Here is a 21,170-nt window from a genome sequence, read left to right as displayed (position 1 = left end):
GAGGGCACATTCCTGCTGACACTTAGGTTGATTGAGGTCCAGTGATGCTAATTTCAGGCTTCAGTGTTCCGGCATACACAGTTGTGAAAGGATAATTTGATGTTTTTTTAAGCCACCGAAGTTGTAGTAATTTGTTACAGCAGTCGTGTTTCCATCCTGAGGCCTAGACAAATATTCACCAATAGATCTTTTTTTAAAATTATTATTATTTATTTGTATTGTCCTGGTAATAGTACAACTACTCTTTCTTGTACACAAAAATTCATATTTCATCTTTGGACATTGTATTAGTCCCTTTTCATGCTGCAAATAAAGACATACCCAAGACTGGGTAATTTATAAAGGAAAGAGGTTTAATTGATTCACTGTTCAGCGTGGCTGGCAGGCCTCAGGAAATTTACAATAATGGTGGAAGACGAAGGGGAAGCAAGGCACTTTCTTCACAGGGCGGCAGGAAGGAGAAGTGCAAGCAGGGGAAATGCCAGATGCTAAAAAATGATCAGATCTCATGATACTCACACATTATCATGAGAACAGTGTGAGGGAAACTGCCCCATGATTCAATTACCTCCCCCTGGTCCCACCCTTGGCATGAGGGGATTATGGGAATTACAATTCAAGGTGGGGTTTAGGTGGAGACACAGAACCAAACCATATCAGACATTAAGATGCAGGAGGTGGCATTGTACACTTTTTAAATAGCCATTCCCATAGCCTCTGTGAAAATAATCAGACTCCATAATTCTTGTTTGTAGAATACCTTATTTGTAATAGCAATAAAATGGATGGAGATTCTTCTTTTAAGATGTTACTTATAGATGAATGTATGAATCTATGATAAATTTATATGGATAATTAAAAAGAGATTTGCTCTTATCTTTTAATTCAATTAGGTTGATTCTAATCTTCTGGGTTATGGTTCTGATTCCACATTAGGAGACATTAGCTGGACATTTCTTGGTCATTTGGAATTACTCATCAATTGGTCATGGGTTATTGTTTTAATTACATGATGATCAATAAGATACTTCTAAATTTTATAAAAATGAGTTATTCGTGCCCTTTCTAAATCAGCTGCTAAATCTCACAGCTTTATAAGTGATCATTTGGCTTATGAATATGCATTTAATTGAGAATTGTTACTTGTAGATGATAAGCTTTATATATACCCCTGACATGTTATTGTGGTTCAATGAGTGTAAAAGATGAGACCTGACGGTGTTAGTTCTCTTACTTAATGTGTGACCTCACCTAAGTACTTAATGTTACCAGCCCTCACAAAAATAAAAGCACTGTGTAGGATAATGTTTTTAAGAACTGTAGGAAAGGTGAGATTTTCAGCATATAAAGGTTGGCTGTATTTTTCACTTACAGAAAGGGACTTAAAAACCCATATAAATACACAGGGTCTGTCTGATTCTTCTTGGACTGTTCCATGTAAGATGAGGAAACTATTAATGTTGTCATTGTCCTGGAGCATGTGTTTGGGAGAATGTAATAGTGTTTACACTATTTGGATTTAAAAAAATAACAAACCGGAAGTTAACATAGTGCTATGTTAACAAATGGACTGTTCACACTTGTTCTGGTGAATTCCTTTGTAGCCAATAATTAGGGATTTCAATCCAGGTTACCCCTTTAGAATAATAATGGATAACATGGATTATATGTGGCGATGACTCACGGAGGTTTTTCAAGAGTTTCCTATAGATTAATATTCACAGTTTCATCAAAAATGACAATACAATTTTATAAAACAGATTTTGGCCCCTTTTACTAATTTGGAATGACTTTCCCAAGCTGATCTACCAATACGCATGAGTTTTTAAATTCGTTTTTTATTTTAATTTATTTATATTTTTATTTTTCAGATGGAGTCTCTCTCTGTTGCCCAGGCTGGAGTGCAGTGGAGCAATCTCTGCTCCCTGCAACCTCTGCCTCCTGGGCTCAAGCAATTCTCCTCAACCTCTCGAATAGCTGGGATTACAGGCATGTGCCACTACATCCAGCTAATTTTTGTATTTTTTGTAGAGATAGAGTTTCACCATGTTGGCCAGGCTGGTCTTGAACTCCTGCCCTCAAGTGCCCACCTCAGCCTCCCAGAGTTCTGGGATTATAGGCGTGAGCCACTGCACCCAGCCTAATCACATGATTTTTAAATAAATCAGTAAAGTAGTTCTGCTTCCATTTTGTATGTAGATATCCTCAGAAGAACTTACTCCTTAATAAAAAGGCTTGATAGTATGCAAGGTTGCAAGTTTTGTTCAGCCCATTAAAAAAAAATGAAATTGCTAGGTGACTATGTAAAATAAATTCCAAGGGGGATAGCTCTCCTAGGAGAAATAGGTTGCACAAGCTTTTTCTCCTTTGTCAGAACACAGCAGGAAGGAGCAGCTGCTATAAAATTGGAGAAGGAAACAGCTGAAAATGTAAGGATTTCTTAAGGACCATGTGTGGACTATCATGGAAATTTAGAATATCTGGGAGTTTCAGATAGAAAGGACAGTAATAGTAAAGGATGGCAGGATACCTAAAATAGTTCCCCTTAGTAATACACAGGTGTGAAAACCTGCCTTGTTTGTATACCCTTCACTGAGAGAATGAAGGGTCACTGAGGTAAAGAAGGAAATGTTTCCATCCCAGGGGCCTAAGCAAATATCCACAGGCTCTAGGGAAGGAGTAGAAGCAAAAGCTATCTTCCTCATTAGGTGGAGTATCAAATCCCCTTGCTCCTCCATGAGCCTCATACTTAGTAACAAGGAATAGCAGCCTACATTCTGTCCCTAGGAGGGACAGGAAACCTTTCTGTCACTGGTCCCGGGTAAAGGTACAATGCTGTTGAGGGAGAAATGGAAGCAAGTCTGTTTATATGTTTTCTAGAGATTTTAGATGTAATTAGTGGAAGAGGTAGGCTCTACTGGGTTTACATCATCATAGTGGGACTGGAATTATGCAAATGTTCACAGTAGTGAAGAAGAAGCATTTCAAATTAATTACCTAAGATTCAAACTTTAAATCTCTGGAGAGAAGAGAGAAAATAAAATCCAAAGAAAGCAGGGATAAAATAATAATAATAGTACAAATAAAAATTAAAATAGAGAAAAATTATTTATTATTAAGAAATATTTTCTTTTTCTGTATCAGGGAATTATATTACATGATGAATCATCAATCATGAGACAAATGTCCATAAACAAGAATAGAGGGAAATGTTCCCAACTCAGTAAAGGGCTTTTCAAAAAAATCCAACAGCAAATATCATATGCAATAGTAGAAAAGCAATGCTTTCACCATGAAATTTGAAAAAAAGTAAGAATTTCAACTCCAAGCTTTTTTTTTTTTTGCATCTGTACTGTCATTTATTTTTATTTTTATATTTATGTATTTTTTATTATTATTATACTTTAAGTTCTAGGGTACATGTGCATAACGTGCAGGTTTGTTACATATGTATACTTGTGCCATGCTGCTGTGCTGCACCCATCAACTCGTCAGCACCCATCAACTCGTCATTTACATCAGGTATAACTCCCAATGCAATCCCTCCCCCCTCCCCCCTCCCCATGATAGGCCCCGGTGTGTGATGTTCCCCTTCCCGAGTCCAAGTGATCTCATTGTTCAGTTCCCACCTATGGGTGAGAACATGCGGTGTTTGGTTTTCTGTTCTTGTGATAGTTTGCTAAGAATGATGGTTTCCAGCTGCATCCATGTCCCTACAAAGGACACAAACTCATCCTTTTTTATGGCTGCATAGTATTCCATGGTGTATATGTGCCACATTTTCTTAATCCAGTCTGTCACTGATGGACATTTGGGTTGATTCCAAGTCTTTGCTATTGTGAATAGTGCCGCAATAAACATACGTGTGCATGTGTCTTTATAGTAGCATGATTTATAATCCTTTGGGTATATACCCAGTAATGGGATGGCTGGGTCATATGGTACATCTAGTTCTAGATCCTTGAGGAATCGCCATACTGTTTTCCATAATGGTTGAACTAGTTTACAATCCCACCAACAGTGTAAAAGTGTTCCTATTTCTCCACATCCTCTCCAGCACCTGTTGTTTCCTGACTTTTTAATGATCGCCATTCTAACTGGTGTGAGATGGTATCTCATTGTGGTTTTGATTTGCATTTCTCTGATGGCCAGTGATGATAAGCATTTTTTTAAATGCTCAACTCCAAGCTTCTATGCAATGATCTGAGAATCTACAAAGTGCTTCTAGATAAAATAAGTGAATTTAGTAAGACTGTAGAATGTAACATCAAAATAGAAAAATAACTTTTCTTTCTTTAAACTACTAACAAATGATTGGAAATTGACATTTTAAAACAGCCACGAGAACGTTTACTATTGACAATTTATGTCCCAAATCTATCTGATAATACTAAAAGTAATTGTTAAGAAAAATAAATTAAAACCTAAATAAGTGGAGAAACATAGATTTTTCAACTTTTGGAAGATGGGATATTACCAAATATCAGTTCTTCCCAAATTGATGTAGATTAAACACAATCTAAACAAAATTAAAGCGTGGTATTTTTAGTATGATGAAATGGTGAATGACTTTTGTGAAAATTTGAAAAAGGGACCAGAGTACCAGTCCCAAGCCAGGAAAATTTGATGCTTATTTAATCCATGCCAAAGCATTTTAAGTAGTTCATTGCTATGCTCAAATCATTTATATGTACTTTAAAAAAAATTATGTCCATGAGTGTCTACTAAGACATGGGACATTTTTTTCCCCCTGGTTTCAGTGGTCCTACACATTGCAAGACATCAGCTATAGACAGCAGTGCCTTACCCAAATATTACATAAAAAAACAAAAAATCAAACCAAAACAACCAAGCAAATAAACAAAATAAAACAGAATACCATCACACTATTTTCCAAAATCCCCTATGGGATGATACTGTCACAACTAAAAACTATTGAAGTTTGAGTCTGTAAGTCATGATCGTTTAACAAATGGATTGTGTGATCTTCAGTGTAATATTTGCTATTTGTATAAACCAGTTCCCTCATCTATATAATGAGATTGATAACATACTCATGTTATAGGGACTTCATGGTTGCTAACTAAAACAAATAATACTTTGCACAAATAATACTTTACACTAATACATTGTACACATTCAAATAAGTGTTGGTTATAATTTTTACAAATGGTCAAATTTTGTTTGTCTATGTGTTTGTTTATTGTAGTAAATTGTAGATGGGATTATCAGAAGCCTTTAAGAGATTTTTCATTATTATAATTCTTGATTATCATGCAAGAAATGTAATCCTCATTATGTTTCCTGGTTCTTTCTGAACAGTAGAAGAAATGATGCATCTCTCTGCTAAGGTACTTACTCTGCCATGGAAAGTAAAGGATAGATATTTGGTTTAGCAAGGAGTTTCTAAAACAGACCTCCTATTTTCTCTTTTCCTAAGCAGCATGGAGCAGGCTAAATGACCAAACAAATGAAGGGTATGGAAACATGAGAGTGTTAAGAATATTGTCTTGAGAAATTATGAACTAAGCTCTAATGTGTCACTTCTCGTTTACGGAACACCTATTCACAGTGATTGTATTTTGAAGCTGTTCAGAAGCATTGTAATAATGATTTATAACTGGCTTTATTTTAAAAATGCATCCAGATAGAGCATTTCATCACAGCTCTTAAGTGCTTGATGATCTTTCTTACTTGATTTCATCTTATCCTGGATGGTTGAGTTGAAGTTGCCCTTAATTTTCCTGTCTTGTCAGGAGTTTCAGCCGCAGTTATGAAAGTTTTTGATCTTTGCCTTTTCTTTTCCACATATGTAGGTGATGTACAGAATCTGGGTGTAGTCAGGCCTCATTAGCTCTCTAAAAACCTGCATCTAATGGGCACTTCCATGAAAGTGAGACACTCAACGTTTTCAACTCCTCTATGTGTCTGAGCTGAAAGGAATTGTGAATGCATTTTATCTTCACGAAAGCAAACAGGGAAAAATCTAAATACCCTATCAAAATACCAATGGCATTATGTACAGAAATAGAAAAAAAAAAGTTCCCAAAATTCAAATGGAAGTACAAAAGACCTGGAATGGCCAAAGCTATCCTGAGCAAGAAGAACAAAACTGGGGGAATCACATTACCTAACTTCAAATCATACTACAGAACTATAGTAACCAAAACAGCATGGTACTGGCATAAAACAAACACAGACCAATGGAACAGAACAGAGCACCAGAAGTAAATTCATACATCTACAATGAAAGTATTTGCAACAAAGTGCCAAGAGTATACAATGGGGAAACACTGTATGGACAGTCTCTTTTTGACAGTCTCTTCAATAAATGGTGCTTGGAAAACTGGATATCCATATGCAGAAGAATGAAACTAGACTCCTATCTCTTGCTATTTGCAGAAATCAAATCAAAATGAATTAAAGGTTTACATTTAAGACCTTAAATTATGAAATTGCTGAAGAAAACTTTGGGGAAATTCTCCAGGACATTGGACTTGGCAAAGGTTTCTTGAGTAATACCCTACAAACACAAGTGACCAAAGCAAAAATAGACAAATGGGATCACAGGAAGTTAAAAAGCTTCTTCAAGGCAAAGGAAACAATCAACAAAGTGAAGAGACAACCTACCGAATGAGAGAAATATTTGCAAACTATTAATGTGACAATGGATTAGTAAGAAGAATATACCAGGAGCTCAAACAACTCCATAATAAAAAACTCTAATAATCTAATTGAAAAATAGGGAAAACATCTGAATAGACATTTCACAAAAGAAGAGATACAAATGACAAACAGGCATATGAAAAGGTGTTCAATATCATTGATCATCAGATAAATGTAAATCAAAACTACAATGAGATATCGTTTCACCACAGCTAAAATGGCTTATATCCAGAAGACTGGCAGTAACAAATGCTGGCAAAGATGTGGTGAAAAGGGAACACTCGCACACTGTTGGTGGGAATGTAAATTAGTACAACCATTATGGAGAACAATTTGGAGGTTCCTCACATAACTCAAAATAGAGCTACCATATGGTCTCAATCCTACTGCTAGGTATATACCCAAAAGAAAGGAAACCAATATATTGAAGAGATATCTGAACTCATATGTTTATTGCAACACTGTTTACAATAGCTAAGATTTGGAAGAAACCTGTGTCCATCAACAGATGAATGGAAAAAGAAAATATGGGCCAGGCACGGTGGCTCAAGTTTGTAATCCCAGCTCTTTTGGAGGTGGAGATGGGAGGGTAGCTTGAGCTCGGGAGTTCAAGACCAGCCTGGGCAATGTGGTGAGACCCCACCACTACAAAAGTAAAAATATTAGCCAGGAGCAGAGGCATGTTCCTCTGGTCCTCGCAGTTTCAGAGGCTAACATGAGAGGGTTGTGGAAGCCTGGATTATTAAGGTTGCAGTAAGCCATGATCAAACCACTGAACTCTAGCCTGGGTGAAAGATTGAGACCCTGTCTCTAAGACAAAAAGTACTATTCAGCCTTAAAAAGGAAAGAGAACCTACCATTGCAACAACATGGATGAAACTGGAGATAATTATGTTAAGTTAAATAAGCCACTGTCATATAAAGACAAACTTCACATGTTCTCATTTACTTGTGAGAGCTAAAAAAATAAAAATAAAAATAAAACAATTGAACTCATGGAGGTAGAGAGTAAACTGATGGTTACCAGAGGCTGGGAAGGGTACTGGTGTGGGGATGGAGGAGAAGTGGGGATGGCTAATAGGTACCAAATTAAAGTTGGAATGAATAAGATCTAGCAGTTTATTGCACAACAGGGTGACTACAGTCAACAATAATTTGTCATACATTCTAAAATAACTAAAAGATTATGATTGTATAGTTTTTAACACAAAGAAAAGATAAATGCTTGAGGTGATGGATACCCCATTTACCAGAATGTGATTATTATGTATTATATGTCTGTATCAAAATATCTCATGTACCCTATAAATATATACATCTACTATGTATCCACAAAAAATTTAAAAAAATTAAAAGGAAAATCTAAATTTAAAAATGACACAAAGGACTTATTACCTGCAAGAAATTTTCTAATTTTCCATTAATTTCCTTTTGTAGCTTGGCATGTAGTTTATTGACATTGATTGCATTTGGAGGAATATGGAAATGAATTATGTTCTGTCACTTGACTACACAAAGATAAAAATGTCCAAGATGCACAGACACTTCCTGCTCCCAACACTTTGTGTCCAACAGGCAAAAACTTCACACATACACTCTTGTATAATGAGAATGTGAAAGATGTTTAAATTTTAATCTCAACTCCTTACTGCTAGAGGAAGGGAGGTAGGAGGAACTACCTGCTGGATATACTATGATAGAAAGACACTATCTTTTTTAATTTGGAAAATTAAAAGGACAAAGGAATAGTAAATATGTTTTGAATGCTCAGTGCTATTCCAGGAGATTTATATATGTTACTTCATTAATTCCATAAAAATCTTGTTTCTTCCTCTAGTTTAAATAAAATATAGCCAGATTTTGTGTGCTTGTTAAATAACCTAGTTGTTCTAAATAATCATAAGGGAACTCACATTTATTGAAGGGTCTATGCATTGCCCAGGAGTTTTCTCGAAGAAAACCCGCATCAGCAGCATTATCACACTAATGCAGTAGACGAGAAAACTGGGGCTCCAAGAGGTACCAGTGGTGCCCAACAAGACATTAAGTAAATTCCTGTGGAGTCCATGATGTGGGGAGGTAGTGTGCTACAATATTGCTGCCTGAGAAGCCTCTTTTCTTATCTGAACCAACTGAGTTTGATAATTTCAGTGATTAAGATATTTTAATTATTTTTGAAATTTAGGTAAATCTTATGGCATTGATTTATAATTGAATATGATAAATTTAGTAAACATTTGTTTTATTTTATTTTAATTTTGTTATCAGTTTTGAGATTTTTTTTCTTCTTTCAAGTATAGAGTAGACCAGTTTTATAAATTAATTGCATTACATAGGCAGTTTCCTCAATTTCATTTTGACTGAGTGTCTCCATTTTCACTGATTGTAAGATGGCTAAGAAGTAAAGAAGATGAAAGAGATGGAAGAGGTTTTAAATAACTTGCATTTCACTAGATGAAAATTCAACGTGTGCATCGCATCCCTGCTCTTCAAAATATTCTCATAGAGAAAAGAAAACAGACAGCACGTTCACTGTTTTGACTGCTTCAGAAATTAGAATGAGCAAAACAATGATTCTTTCTTTTTTAAAAAATAAATTATTGTGGTAAGAACTTTTAACAATAAATCTACATTTTTACCAATTTTTTTAAATGTACAATATAGTATTGTTAATGTTAGGCATCATATTATTCAGTAGATATCTTGAACTTTTTCATCTTGCATAACTGAAACTTTATGCCCATTTATTGCAACTACGCCCTTCTTCCTCCCCTCCAGCCACTGGCAACCAATATTGTACTTTCATCTCTATAAATCTGATTATTCTAGGCACCTCATATGAGTGCACTCATTTAGCATTTGTCCTTCCATGACTGGTTTATTTCACTTAGCATAATTTCCTCAAGGTTCATTTATATTGTCCCATGTTATAAAATTTCCTTCTTTATAAAGGCTGAATAATATTTTGGTTTTTTTAATATATATACTTCGTGTGTGTGTGTGTGTGTGTGTGTGTATATGTGTGTGTATAATATTTCCTTTATCCAGTCATCCATTAATGGACATCTAAGTTGCTTCTAAATCATGACTATTGTGAATAGTGCTGCAGCGAACATGAGAATGCTAACGTCTTATCACAATTCAAATTTTATTTTTTCTTTTGATAATTACCCACAGATGGTTTTGCTGCTTACACTCTTTTTTTTTTTTTTTTTCCGTTAGGCAGCCTTAAACTGTAAGACTATTTGCGCTACCAATACAGTAACTAATGTAATGTATGGATATTTATATGTACAAGTTTTTACTTCCAGAATACATATTTTTATATACACTTGAATAAAACACCTTACTAAAACATTCTTATGCTTTAAGTAAAGCCCTCCCCAAAAATGGCATTTTTATTTTTTACAAATATGCAACACATGAAACTTAAAATATTTTCTGAGAGAGAGATACAAGCAGGCTTTTATTCCATTAAGACTTATATTTAAACATATTCTCCTGTTAGTGTTCAAAATATTATGAGGTGATAGGTCATAACTTAATCATTTCACAAAGCCAAGCAGATACACAAGTCTTCACAAGCTTTTATAAAGCATGTGTATAAAAGCTTTTAGTCCACAAGCTTTTATGGACTTTTATACATCTTAACCAGCCTATTCAGGAGCAATATATTGTATATTCTAGCTCAGCACACCTCAAATTTTAGCATGCACAAAAATCTCCTGGGGAATCTTGGTAAAAGGTAGATATCCACTGATGGTAAGAGAGATGGTTAAGAAGTCAGTGAAGAAGGATAAGAGATGGAAGAGGTGTTAACTATTTAGATGGCTTCACAATTTCTCATTTTCATGTGTTCTATTTACTTTGGGTAGATGATAACTTAAAAATAGAAGCTAATTATTTACTTTAAAAATACTCTTTTTCTTCTTGCCAGTTTGGTTCTTTTATACAATCTTCAGATATAAATGCACTAAGGATTTAAGAGGAACAATTTATCATATTCCATCAATTCAAAGACATATGTTTTCATATTTTAACTTCTCCGAAATGATGCTGAATCTTAAAATTGATGGCATTTTACAATGCAGTTTATACCATTTTTTCTTTATCTTTTTAAACCTTCTTTATTTTCATGATTTGGGTGCCATGCTTCTCACAGTCTATGGGATCCTAGATTTCAAGAAAGATTGTTGCTGATGACTGTGTCCTTCATGTCACTGATCAGCTACTCTGTAGGAGAGCAGCTTGAGCTTTGATAGCTAAGTGTAGCAGATGATATTCTGGATTCTACTACAAGAAGTTGCTGAACAAGACTAATACCATGCTGGGTATAAAATGTCAAAAGGACAAAGATCTCATTTAGCCTTCTGCATAGACTATTTTTCTAGGGCCACAAGGAATGATCAAGGATCTGCAAAATCAAAAAAGGTTTTCTTCTTGATGTTCCTGCTTGAGACTCTGCTGCAAATGCAACTTACACTCCATGGAGAAGGGGATCAGTGGCCAACATTTCTCCTTGTCTAGGAATGGTTGGTGGTTATTCCTCTGCTGAACACACACTTGAAAAACATTTGAAGACATTTTTGGACTTCCATAATAAAGGTTTCTCTGTTACGTGGGGGAGAGGGAGCTGAAAGACAATGAAGAGTCTCTTTCTTTTCTTCAACCAGTGTAGTTCAGGAGGAAGAATTTTGCAGATATTCATGTTTTTAAAAATTAAAACAAATAAAAAACAAAGCAACTTAATAATCCTATGAGTAATATAAGACAAGTTTTTAAACTTAAAATGAGCAATTTTAGAAAATTACTTCTTATTTTATTAGTTCTTACCACATTTGTCATTTTCAAGCTGTGTTTGCTGAGCATTTCTATATTCTATGAGTAATTAACCTTAGCCGCTATCCTTCTGAAAAACCATTGGTGACATTTTAGACTCTGTATGTTCCTTACAAAAATAAAAGACATAAAACTTGAAGGACAAATTACGTGTTCCTTTACTCCCAAGAGCACATATAAATAGATGCTCTGAATTCTCTGAATTGGTTTTGTTTCCTCAGAAGGGCAAATTAGGCCTTTATTAAACTACTGTTTTTAACATCATCTGTCATTATTGGTCATAACAATATTTCAGCTCACTCTAAATTAAAAGAAACTAATAGTCTAATAGTCTTGGCACCAAAAGTGGCATTGTGGTTTAGGGAGATAAGGCAAAAATGTGTTAATGATAAGCTAGAACTGTAAACTCCCATGCATAAAATAACTATGGCTAATATTTTAAGGTAACAATTCAATAATAAGGGAAAGTAATCAGCAATTAACAGTCAAATATAAGTAAACCTCAGAAGCTATTGAAAATTTCCTTAAAATAATCTGAGCCTACAATCAAATTTAAGAAATATTTAATTCCCAGACTTGTTTTTTCACTATTAGTGTTTCTTCAACATAATGCATAGTTTACTATATTAATTCTTTCTCTTACCCTGTTATTCATATCACAGTCTTTTAAATTTAATGGCAGGACTTCTTTTTATGTAGAAGATGCACTCTTTATTTTCCGATAGGTACAAAACGATTGTGCAAGACCAGTCACTAAAACAAAAGGACATCCATTGGCAATTCTGAAAGTCAATTTTCAGTTTTGCACAACTATGTAGTAATGTAAATAATTGATGCTTTTTTGGTTTTCCTTGCTCAACCCTATAATCAACTTAATTGAAACTCTGATATTACTAATTGAGAAACTATCACTCATTTATTCAAACTTCCTTAACTCTATTAAATTTGTTAGTAAGAACACTAGCATCTGGAGTAGTATCTCATAGCTGTTGCACTTAGAGAAGCATCTTATTTTTAAAATATTCTCTACTTTTATTCTAGGTTCAGGGAGTACATGTGCAGATTTGTTACACGGGTCAATTTTGTGTCACTAAGGTTTGGTGTACAAATGAAAGCATAGAACCGAATAGTTTTTCAACCAATGTTTCCCTCCCACTCTCCCATGTCAATCAGTCCACAGTGTCTACTGCTCCCATCTTTGTGTCCACATGTATTCAATGTTTAGCTCCTGATTATAAGTGAGAACATGTGGTTTCTGGTTTTCTCTTCCTGCATTAGTCTGCTTAGGATAATAGCCTCCAGCTACACTCATATTGCTTGCAAAGGACATGATTTTGTTCGTTTGTGGGAGAATCTTTAAAGTTAACGAAGTATTTACAACTTCTTCAATATTTAAAATTCTGCTGTTTCAAGATTAAAACATTTAAGCACTTTGAGTATGTGTGAATACATATGCATATTTTGATATTCCATTTTATTTCATATCCATATGTATTCCAAGAGTCCAAATATGATGGGAAACTAGTATTGTATTCCGAGATTCGTATGTATTCTGAGAATCCAGTTGTGACGGGAGACTACTTTTTAATGTAACATTAAAAACATACGTATATCTTACTCTTGAAGTTACAGTAGGAAAATTTCCAGATTCATAAAGACCTCTGATTTATAAAAAGTGAGTGACAGTGGAAACTGCCTTTCCTCTTCACACCAGGAGGATTTTCTAGGGTGCGATTGAGCTAAGGATACAGAATTATTTTCTGCTAAATGCTGGACAGAAAGAGCCTGCTTTGTATGCTTCCTGTTGTCCATTCATCCTACAATGGAGGGAAATAAAATACTAGAATGATATATTAACCATTTGGACCATCTCTGATTGGTTAAAAAGACTGATCTTCATTGGTCTAATTGTTTCCAACACATTTTTATGCTTTGTTTTCCCTATATATTGTCAGGTTTTTCTTAAATAGATTTTATCTTTCGTTTTGTCTAATGGATAGAAAGTAAGATTCAGGAAGCAAATCTAATTTGTCCTAAAATTATGCTTTTTGATCCTTTTACACGTCTTGAGGTTTACGTTCAAATGTGTTAGGGGGTCTACCTCCCAGTCCTTCATGAATATGTTCAAATTTGGCAACACAGGAAAAGCAGCAGATTGCTTATTAAGTCATTTGTTACAATAAATGAATCACTTTCTTCCAAATGTTGAAATATTACCCCAGGCATTCTCAAACTTCCTAAACTACAACAAAGTGATTGAGAATAGCTGTGATACATCTGGAAAGTGTTTCATTAAAATAAGGCATGCGTGCGCACACACACATACACACACACACACACAGAGAAAGAGAGAGAGAGAGAACAGGGAGAGAGAGAGAGAGAATTACCATGTGACAAATAGGACAATCTCAGGGAACATCAGAGAAAGAAAAACTTCTGGGGATTTCCATCTGGGCTCACTTAAGTAAATTTTTGCTGCCTCTCTTTTGGACATGTAAAGTGGGAAGGAGAGGAGGAGGTAGAGGAAGATGATCAAATAGAAGCTTCCATTAATTGTCCTCCCTATAGAAACACCAAATTTATATCTACACAAAAAAATATATTCATAAGAATTACATATCAGGTAAGCAATAACAGTGCCTGATTTTAACTTCATATCACTGAAAGAGGCACTAAAGAGAGTAGGAAAGAGCCTTGAACTGCCAACACCACTCCTCCCTCACCCAGCTCCCCTGCACCTGACAGTGGCCAGGTGGCACAGAGAAATAATCTGTACACTCCGGGGAGGAAGAATGCAACAATTGTAGGACTTTACATTGGAACTTAGTGCTGCCAAAACTGAGCAGAACTCAAACAACATGTATGCAGGGACCATTTAGACTAATCCCAGCCAGAGGGCAATTGCCCTTCCTAGCAGTCAGTCAGAACCTGAGTGTTGTCAAGTCTTGCCACTGTGGGCTACAGTGCTCTGGGGTGCTACATAAACTTGAAAGGCAGTCTAAGCAACAAGGATTATAACTCCTAGGCAAGTCCTAATGCTGTTCTGGGCACTAAGCCAGTGGACTTGAGGGTCACCCAACTTAGTGAGACACCAGCTGGGGTGGCTAAAGGAGTACTTGCATCACTCTTCCCCAATCCCAGGGAGCACAGTTCACAGCTCCAAAGCAGACCCCTTCCTTCCACTTGAGACAGGAGAAGGAATAGTAAAGAGGACTTTGCTTTGAAACTTGGATACCAATTCAATGGCAGAAGGATAGGGCCCAGGGCAGAGTCATGAGGCCCTTATTCCTGTCTCTAGGGCCTGAAAAATATATCTAGACACACCTTGGTCCAGAAGGGACCTACTGCCCTGAAGGAAAGGACCAAGTCCCAGCAGGATTCCCTACCTGATGACTAAGGAGCCCTTGGGCTCTGAATAATTAGCAGCAGTAACTAGGTAGCGCATGCCATGTGCCTTGGATGAAACTCTGAGATGTGCTGGATTCCTGTGTGACCCAGCACATTCACAGCTGTGGTGGCTATGGGAAGAGACTCCTTTTGCTTATAAAAAGGAGAAGAAAAATAAAGGGGACTTTGTCTTACAGCTTAGGTACCAGCTTGGCCAAAGTGAAGAACAGCACTAAGCAGGTGCTTGGGAACCCTGATTGTAGGCCTTGGCTCCTGAATGGCATTTCTGTGTTTACTCTGAATTTTTGGGGAGTCCACTGCCCTTATGGTGAGTCCTAGGCCTGGCAACATTCACCACAAACTGAATGACAAGCCCTTGGGGCTTCAGTGAACATCCGTGGTAGCCTGGCTGTATTCACCATGGGCCTATGGTGGTATGAATATGGAGACAGACTCCTCTGCTTGGAGAAAAGGGAGAGAAGAGTGGGAGGAAATGCATCTTGTGGTTTTGGCGCCAGCACAGCTGCAGCAGAATAAAGAACCAGGTAGATAGCTAAGGTTTCTCACCCTGGACCCTAGCTCCTAGACAGGATCTCTGGACCCACCTGGGTGTGGGGGAACTTGCTGCCCTGAAGGAAAAGACACAAGCCAGGCTGGCACTGCCACTTGATGATTGTAGAGTCCTAGAGCCTTCAGTGAACACAGGTGGCATCCAGGTAGTGGTTACAGTGCCCTTTGGGCAAGACCCAGTGCCGTGCAAACTTTAGGTCAGAACTAGTGCAGTCCCAGTAGTGGTGGACACAGGGGTGCTTCTGTCACCCATCTCCCGGCCCAAGACAGCACAACACAGAGAAAGAAAGAGAGATTTCATTTTGGGGGGGGGGGGGAAAGTAAGGGAAGACGACAAATGTCTCTACCTGGTAATCCAGATAATTCTTCTGGATCTTATCAAAGACATGAAGGCAGTACCTCTGTGATGCTGTAAGAACTACAGTGTTACTGGGGTTGGAGTGTTCTCTAAAGCAGATCCAGCTTTAGTGACTAAAACCTTAGCTCACAACATCCAAGTGCCTTTGAATACCTGAAAAACGATTCCAACAAGAATGGGTAAAGATGAGCCCAGTCTATGAGGAGTACAATAAATACCTAACTTTTAAATGCCTAGACACTGAAAAACACACACAAACATCATGAACATGCAGGAAAACATGACCTTACCACATGAACTAGATAAGTCACTGGGAACAAATCCTGTAAAGACATGTGACCTGTTAGAGAATAATGGAAAGTGGCTGCTTGAGAAAACTCAAAGAAATTCAAGGTACCACAGAGAAGGAATGAACAATTCTATCAAAAAAATTAACAAAGACATGGAAATATTTTACAAGAATCCAGAAAAAAATTATGGAGTTGAAAAATGCAATTGCCATAATTAAGAATGCATCAGGATCTCTTAATAGCACCAGTAATCAACTAGAAAAAGAATTAGTGAGCTTGAAGACAGGCGATTTGCAAATACTCAAGGGAGGCAGAAAAAAAAAGAATAAAAAGAACGAAGTGTGCCTACTAGATCTAGAAAATAGCCCTTAAAAAGTTATCTAGCCTCAAAAGAGTTAATGACCTTCAAGAGGAGGTAGAGATTAAGATGGCACAGAAAGTCTATTTAAACGAATAATAGCAGAGAACTTCCCAGACCTAGAGAAAGATATCAATATCCAAGAACAAGCAGGTTATAGAACACCAAGAAGATTTAACCCACAGAAGCCTACCTCAAGCTATTTAATATTTAAACTCCCAAAGTTCAAAGAGGAAAAAAAGGGAGCCCAAAGCAGCAAAAGAAAAGAAACAAATAACATACAATGGAACTCCATTACATCTGACAGCAGACACCTTACTGGCCAGCGGAGAGTGGCATGTCACATTTAAAGTGCTTAAGGAATAAAATTTTTACCCTAAAATAGTACATCTGGTGAAAATATCCTTCAACCGTGAAGAAGAAATGAAGACTTTCTCAGACAAAGGAAAGCTGAGGGTTTTTATCAACACTAGATCTGTCCCATAAGGAATGCCGAAGGGAGTATTCTAATCAGAAAGAAAAGAATGTAAATGAACAATAAGAAATCGTCTGAAGGTACAAAACTCACTGGTAATAGTATGTGCACAGAAAATCACAGAATATAATACTGGAACTGTGATGTGTAAATTCGTATCTTAAGTACAAAGATGAAAGAAATAATTGATCAAAAATAATAACTACAAGAAATTTTCAAGAAAGGAACTACAGCGAGATATAAACAGAAACAGCAAAGAGTTAAAAAATAGGGAGATAAAGTTAAAGTGCAAAGTTTTTATTAGTTTTCTCTTGCTTGTCTATGGTTTTATTTGTTTGTTTATGTAATCAGTGTTAAGTTGCCATCAGTTTAAAATAATGGGTTATCAGATAGTATTTGCAAACCTCATAATAGCCTCTAATCTAAAAACATACAATGGATTGAAATTGAAACATACTACCAGAGAAAATCATCTTCACTAAAAGGAAGACAGGAAGAAAGAAAACAAAGAAAGAAGACTACTAGCATCTAGGAAACAAATAACAGAATGGTAGGAGTATGTCCTTTCTTATCAATAATAACATTGAGTATGAATGGACTAAACAAACTCTCTAATTAAAATGTATATTGGCTGAAAGGATTAAAAAATATAGCAAACAATCTGTTGCCTACAAGAAACATACTTCTCTTATAAAGACCCAGATAGCCTGAATAAAAAGGGGAAGGAAAAGATACTTCATGCCAATGGAAACCAAAAAAAAAGCAGGAGTAGCTATGCTTGTATAAGACAAATAGATTTCAGACAAAAACAACAAAAGGAGACAAAAAAGGCCATTATGTAATGATAAAAAGGTCAAATCAGCAGGACAATTTAACAATTGTAAATATATATGCACCTACCACTGGAGCACCCAGATATATAAAGCAAATGTTATTAGAGCTAAAGAGAGAGATAGACAAGAGGAATTTTGGAAACCATACAAACAAATGGAAATAAAACAAAATGCTCCTGAATGACCAGTGGGGTGACTGAAGAAAATAAGAAGAAAATTGAAAGTTTTCATTAAACAAATGGTAATGAAAACACAACCTACCAAAGTCCATTGGATACAGCAAAAGTAGTACAAGGAGGGAAGTTTATAGCTGTAAGTGCCTACATCGCAAAATAGTATAAACTTCAAATAGCCTAATGATGCATCTTAAAAAAATTAGAAAAACAAGAGCAAACCAAACCCAAAATTAGTAGAAAAAAATAATAAAAATGAGAAAAGAAATAAATGAAATTGAAGTGAAGAAAACAACACAAAAGATCAATAAGCAAAGTTCTTTTGAAAAGATAAACAAACTTGACAAAACTTTAGCCAGATTAACTAAGAAAAAGAGAGAATACCCAAATAAATGGTATCAGAGATAAAAAAGAAGACATTACAACCAATACTGCAGAAATTCAAAGAATCATTATAGACTACTATGAGCTACTATATACCAATAAATTAGGCAATCTGGAAGAAATTAATGACTTCCTAGACACATACAACCTACCAAGAGAACCATGAAAAAATTCAAAACCTGATAACAAGTAACAAGATCCAAGTCATAATCAAATGTCTCCCAGCAAAGAATAGCACAGCACCTGATGACTTCACTAATACATTTTGCCAAACATGTAAAGAACTACTACCAATCCTATTAAAACTAATCCAAAAAATAGAGACAAAAGGAAAACTTCCAAACTCATTGTATGTGGCCAGTACAATTCTGTTACCAAAAGCAAAGACACATAAAAAAGGAGAGAGAGAGAGAGAGTGAGAGAGAGAGAAAGAGAGAAAGAGAGAAAGAAAGAAAGAAAGAAAGAAAGAAAGAAAGAAAGAAAGAAAGAAAGAAAGAAAGAAAGAAAGAAAGACAGAAAGACAGAAAGACAGAAAGACAGACAGAAAGACAGACTACAGGCCAATTATCTCTGATGAACACTGATGCGAAAATCCTCAACTAAATATCAGCAAACTGAATACAACCATGCATTAAAAAGATCATTTTTCATGACCAACTGAGATTTACCCCAAGGATGTAAGGATGGTTCACCATAAGTAAATTAATCAATGTGATACATGTTATCAACAGAATGAAGGACAAAAGTCATATGATCATTTCAATTAATACTGTGAAAGCATTTGATGAAATTCAACATTTTTTTATGATAAAAACCCTCAAAATACTTGGTATACAAGGAACATACCTTAACAGAATAAAAGCCATATACGACAGACCTGCAGTTAGTATCACACTGAATGGGGAAAAAAACTGAAAGCTTTTCCTCTAAAATATGGAACACAACAAGGATGATCACTTTCAACACTGTTTTTTAACGTAGTACTGGAAGTCCTAACTAAAGCAATTGGACAAGAGAGAGAAATAAAGTGAATTCAAATTGGAAAACAAGTCGAATTATCCTTGTTTATACATTATATGATTTTATATTTGGAAAAACCTAAAGACTCCACCAAAAAACTATTCGAACTGATAAATTCAGAAATGTCACAGGATAGAAAATCAACATACAATAATCAGCAGCATTTCTATAGGCCAAAAGCAAACAATCTGAAAAAGATCAAGGAAATAATCCCATTAACAATAACTACAAATAAAATTATGTACCTAACAATTAATAGACCAAAGTAGTGAAAGTTCTCTACAATGGAAACTATGAAACACTGACGAAAGAAATTAAAGAGGACACAAAAATATTGGCATTATATTCTATGTTCACAGACTGGAAGAATCAATATTGTTAAAATGTCCATAGTACCCAAAGCAACCACAGATTCATTGTAATTTGTGTCAAAATACCAGTGACATTCTTTATAGAAATAGAACAAAAAAAATTCTAAAATTTAGATGAAACTACAAAAGCTCCAGAATAGCCAATGCTATGCTGAGCAAAAAGAACAAAACTGGAGGTATTGCATTACCTGACTTCAAATTATACTACAGAGGTATACTAACAAAATCATCGTGCTACTGGCATAAACACAGACACATAGACCAATGGAACAGGTGAGACTAGCCAATAATAACTTAATTGTACATTTTAAAATAATCTTAAGAGTATAATTCGGTCAGGCAAGGTGGCTTAGACCTGTAATCCTAGCACTGTGGGAGACCGAGGCAGGCACATCACTTGAGCCCAGGAGTTTGAAATCAGTCTGGGCAACCTGGTAAAATCCTCTGTCTACAGCAAATACAAAAACAATTAGCTGGGAATGTTGGCACATACCTGTAATCTCATCTAATCAGGAGGCTGTGGTATGTGAATCACCTAAGCCCAGGAGGTCGAGACTGCAGTGAGTCATCATTGAGCCACTGTACCCCAGTCTGGGTGACAGAGTGAAACCCCAACTCAAAAAAAAAAATGTAATGGGACTGTTTTTAACTCAAAGGATAAATGCTTGAGGAGATAGCTACCCTATTCTCAATGATGTGCTAATTTCACATTTCATGCCTTTATCAAAATATCTCATGTACTTCATAAATATATGCACCTCCTATGTACCCGCAAATTTTTTTTTCAAAAGTCCATACACCTAAACAGTAAGCTCATTTTCTACAATGGTGCCAAAAGCATACACTGGGGACAGGTCAATCTCTTCAATAAACCATGCTGGGAAAACTAGATATTCAGATGCAGAAGAATGAAACTGGATCCCTATGCTTTGCCACATAGAAAAAGAAAATCAAAAACAGATAAAAGACTTACATCTGAGACCTCAAATTATGAAAGAAAAATGGATAAAAGACTTACATCTAGGACCTCAGACAAGAAAACATTGGGGAAACTCCTCTTCAGGACTGGGCGAAGATTTCTTGAGTAACACCCCACAAACACAGGCAACTAAAGCAAAAATGGACAAATGAGATCACATGAGGTTAAAAAGCTTCTGCATGGCAAAGGGAACAATCAACAAAGAGATAACCCACAGAATGGGAGAAAACATTTTCAAACTATCTATCTGACAAGGGATTAATAAGCAGATTATATAAGGAGCTCAAACAATTCTACAGGGAAAACTTTAATAATTCAATTAAAAATGGGGAAAAGATCTGAATACACATTTATCAGAAGAAGACATAAAATGGCAAACAGGTATATGAAAAAGTGCTCATTGACCATCAGAGAAATGCAACTCAAAACTGCAATGAGATATTATCTCACCCCAGTTAAAATGACGC

The 21,170-nt window shown here is 35.8% G+C and overlaps 1 long non-coding RNA gene across 5 annotated transcripts in view; it reads left to right on the top strand.

Annotated features, from left to right (window-relative positions):
* Positions 1-21,170, top strand: part of LOC105490904 (uncharacterized) — a 129,083-nt gene that overhangs the window by 33,681 nt on the left and 74,232 nt on the right. The window contains exon 3 of one of the 5 annotated variants that reach the window (XR_011623679.1): positions 10,604-10,815. The exons of 3 other annotated variants lie outside the window; for them this stretch is intronic. This is a non-coding gene — a long non-coding RNA (uncharacterized lncRNA). Of the gene's footprint in view, positions 1-9,056; positions 10,192-10,603; positions 10,816-21,170 lie in introns of those variants that run through there. One more of the 5 variants, XR_011623677.1, reaches the window with a different exon arrangement.

The sequence above is a fragment of the Macaca nemestrina genome, chromosome 5 (assembly GCF_043159975.1).
Source record: "Macaca nemestrina isolate mMacNem1 chromosome 5, mMacNem.hap1, whole genome shotgun sequence".
Lineage (NCBI taxonomy): Eukaryota > Metazoa > Chordata > Mammalia > Primates > Cercopithecidae > Macaca > Macaca nemestrina.
Note: the sequence above shows the minus strand (reverse complement) of the source record. Positions and strands in the feature narration are given on the sequence as shown.